The following is a 6,338-nucleotide window of genomic DNA, read 5'->3' as shown; positions in this document are numbered from 1 at the left end:
ATACAGCATTCCTGCTCTAAAGAACAGATAGGCTAGCTCACTGGCTTTGTATTAAGTTGAAGGTAAAGTCATAAATTTGATTTTAGTTTAGAAATTAGCTATGACTCACAGAAATATCTACTTCGTAAACAAAATATTAATTGGGTACCTATCTACCGGTTGTCTATTGTTTGTCCGAAAATTATATAAAATAATACTCATATGCCCGAATTTTATTTGCCCGAATTTCATTTGCCCGAATTGTTTGTTTACCATAAAAATGATGTGACATACTCTTTGTTTACCCGATTATTAGCTTCCAGAACGTACGAGTAGCATACGTGTTGTTGTCCATATTATTAATTGTAATAATACTATTTAATATAATATATTTTAACCTCACCTAACCCACTTTTCCAGTAGTATTTCTTTTCTGTAAGGGTCGCAGTTCAAACCTAACCTAACCCATTTTTCTAGTAGCATTTGGTTTCTGTAAGGGTCGCAATTCAAACCTAACCTGACCCAATTTTCTGATAGCATTTCTTTTCTGTAAGGGTCGCAGTTCAAACCTAACCTAACCTACTTTTCTAGTAGCATTTATTTTCTGTATGGGTCGCAGTTCAAACCTAACCTAACCCACTTTTCCAGTAGCATTTCTTTTCTGTAAGGGTCGCAGTTCAAACCTAACCGAACCCACTTTTCCAGTAGCATTACTTTTCTGTAAGGGTCGCAGTTCAAACCTAACCTAACCCATATTTTCTTTTCTAGTAGCATTTGGCTTCTGTAAAAAAAAATATTATGGCTAGTGATAATTATGGCTTACAATGATGATGACAAATGATATTATTGAAATTGATTTTATGGGAAACAAAGTTTCTGGCACGTGACTAATATAGTAAACAATAAGTATTGCATATGTAATTATGGGAAACAATATAATGGCTGTTGACTATTATGGCAAATGAAATTATGGCAAATGAAATTCTGGCAAGTGGGTGTATACCCTATCTACCTCAGTTTTATTGCGGTGTTTAATTTATGCAAATTGTAGTTCAATATTTATTTAATCCGAATTGTCATGCATTGTCTAACAAAACTAGGAAATGCAATCTCAATCTCGCGAGATATCGAAACAGCGACATCTCCAGCGAATTATCGAGATTAAATTGTGACTTGCTCGAGATCTCGTTTAATATTTTCGAGATCTCGAACGAGATTTTAAAGATTAACTCGTATGAATTACTTTGTTTTGGGTAATATTTTTGAGCGTACATTCATGTTATTCAGACAGTGCTCCTGTGTGCGGCCGGCTTTGACTGACAATAAGAGCTCCTGTAGTGTGCTCTGTGCTGAAGAATCGGGTGGAGCGTACCCACAATTATTTATTTATATGATTTTTCCACTTAACATGTTTTGTTTGTATATAAATTGTTGTTTTATTTTGCAAATATAACACCAAGTAGGTACCCTAAATAGGTAGTATATTCTGAATTCTTCCGATTTTTGATCAAAATAACTCATTAATAAAAATTACTTTTTCAAATCTCGATCTCGTCGAGATTCGCGCGAGACATATTGCTTGTGACCCGGCCTTCGCCGTATTTTCTCGCAATCTAGATGTCACAGTTGGCAGCCCTTGCGGCCTTGGCAGGGCGATGGGCGTGCTTAGGCAACCGTTATGTCATGAGGTTATGTGTAATCACTTCATTTGTTTGTATAACGACCATACTTTGCATGTAACCTGTAAGCTCCTGAAATTATTTATGTTATGTAAACACTTATAGGTAGGTATAGGTACATACTAAGTTTCAGGTGAATGAAAAGGGCCTTGTTTTTTTATTGTTAGTTGGGAATGGGTAATAATGCCTAGTTTCCCCTCTGAGTTGGAAGGTCAGATAACAGCCGCTTTCGTTAAAACTAGTGCCTACGTCAATTCTCGGACAAGAACAAAAAGTGTTAGGGACAAAAATAGTTAGGGATGAATAATACTAATAAAATAAAGTAGATTAACTATGATCAGACATCGTAAATTTTATAGCATTTTCGGTGCAGCGGAGTGGTGTTATGGGAATTGGTATAAACAACTTCAACCCCAATTATTAATTAGCGCTAATTACGTTAATATTAACCTTAATTGACCATTTCATTTGGAATAATCTATACCAATTCCATTAACACCACTCCGCTGCACCAAAAATGCTACCTATAAAATTTACGTGTTTGATTATGAATTTTATTATGATAATTTCTTTATTACGTTTACTAGGTACAATCAAAATGCACAAATGCACATGCTAATAATACCTAACTAAAAGACATCATTTTGATATCAAATGTACGCTCGAATTGGACTCATGTACCTACACATACGTACAACGTGATGCATTCATTGCGTTCTACGGGTATACAACTTAACATCACTCATACTGACCGGAGTAGACTGCGCCTTAAGAATGCAGTATTGGGGTGTCATTCTCTTGTCGGTACGGAGACAAGGTCTCGGCCCGCACGAGCTTCCGCGAAATCCTGCGCTTGCACTTACACGCGTTAAATCACGTGCAATGCATATGGCGATTGTAAAGATAGATAATAAGATATATTTAAAAAAGTTTTGTTTCATACTGCGATGGAGGGAAACAGACAAGCCGATGAAGAATATGGTAAAAATATTACCTGTCAACGGGTCAATTTCAGTAGCTCAGTTGGTAGATGCAGCGCATACAGCGGGCGATGTAAAGGGCTAGTTCCTTTGCAGATATACATAAATAAAATAAGTAGTTAGAAATTAAAACAAAAACGCGTGTTCCTGTTGCTAGATGTATTAAAACGAAACTATAAGTATTCCTATTTGATTACGGAACCCTGTAAACTAATTTCTACTGAAGCCTCTAAATCACTCCATAGCTCTGTAAAGCTAAAGCGGTATGCAAAAAGCGCCGCGTGTGCGCAAGTACCCCCACATCGACGAAAACCGTCCTTGGCGCGACCTAGCCACAACTAGAAAACTAATTGAGATTGTAGATATAATTACCAGATAGCATTGTAGCTTTATATTCTAGTTTGCTTGAACATTCATACCGGAAATATGGTGCTTAAATCATAGGCTCCCTTTTCGTGCTTCGACATAGTTGAGTATAATGTGCAAAATGCACATTGCACATATCTGATAAATCTCAAGAGTATTCTCATTTCCCTGTAGGTAAATGGTCTTCAGTTATGAACCCATAAATCGAAATAATTAAAAAGGCGGCGGTGCTAACCGGTTCGGCAAAATGCTTGCACTTGCCTTAAACTGTCGCTCGAATTCCGACCTTGCGCGACTCCACACTTGACATTTTAATAGACGGCGTCATGTAAAACAGAGCCAACTCCCGATCTTGAATTTATCTCAAATCAGAAACAATATATGTGTCGCTTAACATCAAACTCGGGTAAATCCATTCGACCCTCTCAGCAAATATCTACCCTATTACCTTTTCATAATACCAAAATCGCATAATCTGACATATGGATTTACCCGAGTTTGAAGTTAAGCGACTCATATATCGTTCTGTCCATACCTAATGAGCTGCTCTATTGAGCCCTCGAAGTATTTAACGCTGGTTTTTGGAACGTCCTTTATTAGTGTCAATCCATGAAAAGTCTGCAGCGGATTTGATAGCCCACGCAGTGCACGTGTTACTTATTTTAAACGTCAAACTTCTATGAAATTATGACGTATAAATGACACTTGCACTGCGTGGACTATCAAATCCGCTGCAGATTTTTCTTAGTCTGACTCTATATACCTATCTACCAACCATCCGTTATGTTATCACCGCGCGTCAAGAAAATTATTAGACAACATGAGATTTTATAATGTGAGCCATTTTTATGCAAAACAATATTAGGTATGTGTGTGTCCCGTTCCTTTACAAGTTTTACAACTACTAAAATCACCTACTTAATTTTTTAGTCAAGTGGTAACATTGGAAATGTTTTAATTTCAATATGTACATGAATTTAGCAGTAAGTACTAGGTACACAAAACTTTACCCCAAGGACACTACAAATATTTTAGTATTTCCACACTCATAATTTTAGAAAATTTTGGTCCATTAATATTATAGTACTATTAATATTAATATTATAGTGTTACCCGCACCAATCATGAAGCATTTAAGAGAAGATGTGGAATTGTGTATTTATTTCACTGGTTCCTGTCAAATTTCTACCGCTTTGCGAATGTATCCTCTTTTATGTTTTCGACGTGTCCAATTAGTTTTAACATAAATCACCTACAAATTTATACTTTGTTTGTTCTTCAATCAGAGATAGTACCATTTATTATAAAGGTCGTTTCTCAAAAAGTTGGCACCGCCAGGTTAAAATTTATGTTTTTCAACAATTTTGCATTTTCGCATTTTTTTTTATTGGGATCGTTAAAAGGCAACTTAAACTATTAGAAAATGTGGAAGGGAAGCAATTCCTTCAATTAGTTTAGAAGATATAGGCGTTTGAAATTCAGGTGAATGATATCAAGGGCAGGTGAAAGATATTTTGTCTCCAGGTTATCGATAGTAGAAGCAGGTTATCGAGAAACAAGTACAAATTCCAATGAAAATATTGACAGGTTATCGAGAGGCGTCATTAACCTGTGTCCGTTGCCGTTAACCTGGTTTCTTGTCATCATTCACCTGTAATGAGTGTCATCCACCTGTCCACCACATCATTTCAATGCCTTCTAAAAATAATCGAAAAATGTGTCATCTTCGATAAAAAGGGAACTTACTGTCCACCACGATGATTAAAATTTTGGATTCTGACCCACCTCACCTTCGATTCGATTCCCAATTTAACACCAAGTTTCTGTGAATAAGTCAACATTCAATCTTGCTGTCTATTCACCCTGGCAGTACCTAGTGGAACTCAGGTTTGGTGCAACATAGACACACGCTGTTTTGGTCATCCAACACGTCTTGATGAGCACTTGGAAGTGCAGTACCCAAGATAGAGCTGATGCTGAACCCTCGCAGTACCTAGTGGAACTCAGGTTTGGTGCAACATAGACACACGCTGTTTTGGTCATTCGACACGTCTTGATGAGGACTTGGGAGAGCAGTACCCAAGATAGAGCTGATGCTGAACCCTCGCAGTACCTAGTGGAACTCAGGTTTGGTGCAACATAGACACACGCTGTTTTGGTCATTCGACACGTCTTGATGAGGACTTGGGAGAGCAGTACCCAAGACAGAGCTGATGCTGAACCCTCGCAGTACCTAGTGGAACTCAGGTTTGGTGCAACATAGACACACGCTGTTTTGGTCATTCGACACGTCTTGATGAGGACTTGGGAGAGCAGTACCCAAGATAGAGCTGATGCTGAACCCTCGCAGTACCTAGTGGAATTCAGGTTTGGTGCAACATAGAACACACGCTGTTTTGGTCATTCGACACGTCTTGATGAGGACTTGGGAGAGCAGTACCCAAGATAGAGCTGATGCTGAACCCTCGCAGTACCTACTGGAACTCAGGTTTGATGCAACATAGACACATGCTGTTTTGGTCATTCGACACGTCTTGATGAGCACTTGGGAAAGCAGTACCCAAGATAGAGCTGATGATGAACCCTCGCAGTACCTAGTGGAACTCAGGTTTGGTGCAACATAGACACACGCTGTTTTGGTCATTCGACACGTCTTGATGAGCACTTGGGAGCGCAGTACCCAAGATAGAGCTGATGATGAACCCTCGCAGTACCTACTGGAACTCAGGTTTGATGCAACATAGACACATGCTGTTTTGGTCATTCGACACGTCTTGATGAGCACTTGGGAAAGCAGTACCCAAGATAGAGCTGATGATGAACCCTCGCAGTACCTAGTGGAACTCAGGTTTGGTGCAACATAGACACACGCTGTTTTGGTCATCCAACACGTCTTGATGAACACTTGGAAAAGTGGTTACTAAGATAGAGCTGATGCTGAACCCTCGCAGTACCTAGTGGAACTCAGGGTTGGTGCAACATAGACACACGCTGTTTTGGTCATTCGACACGTCTTGATGAGCACTTGGGAGCGCAGTACCCAAGATAGAGCTGATGTTGAACCCTCGCAGTACCTAGTTGAACTCAGGTTTGGTGCAAGGTCAGGTCAGGTCAGGTCCGGGTTCAGGTTCAGATAAGAGCCGGGATCCAGATCCAGGTCCGACTCCGGGTTTGAGTCTAGGTCCGGGTCCGAGTCACAGTCCGGGTCCGAGTCCGGGCCCGAGTCTGGGTCCGGGTCCCAGCCCCAGTCCCAATCCAAGTCAAAATCTAAATCGCCAAACGTGTACTATGCATCGTTGAAGAGTTCTGTTCTGATCATCATCAGCAGTTCCAC

The sequence above is a fragment of the Cydia fagiglandana genome, chromosome 1, assembly GCF_963556715.1.
Source record: "Cydia fagiglandana chromosome 1, ilCydFagi1.1, whole genome shotgun sequence".
Taxonomy (NCBI): domain Eukaryota; kingdom Metazoa; phylum Arthropoda; class Insecta; order Lepidoptera; family Tortricidae; genus Cydia; species Cydia fagiglandana.
This window is presented reverse-complemented; position numbering follows the sequence as displayed.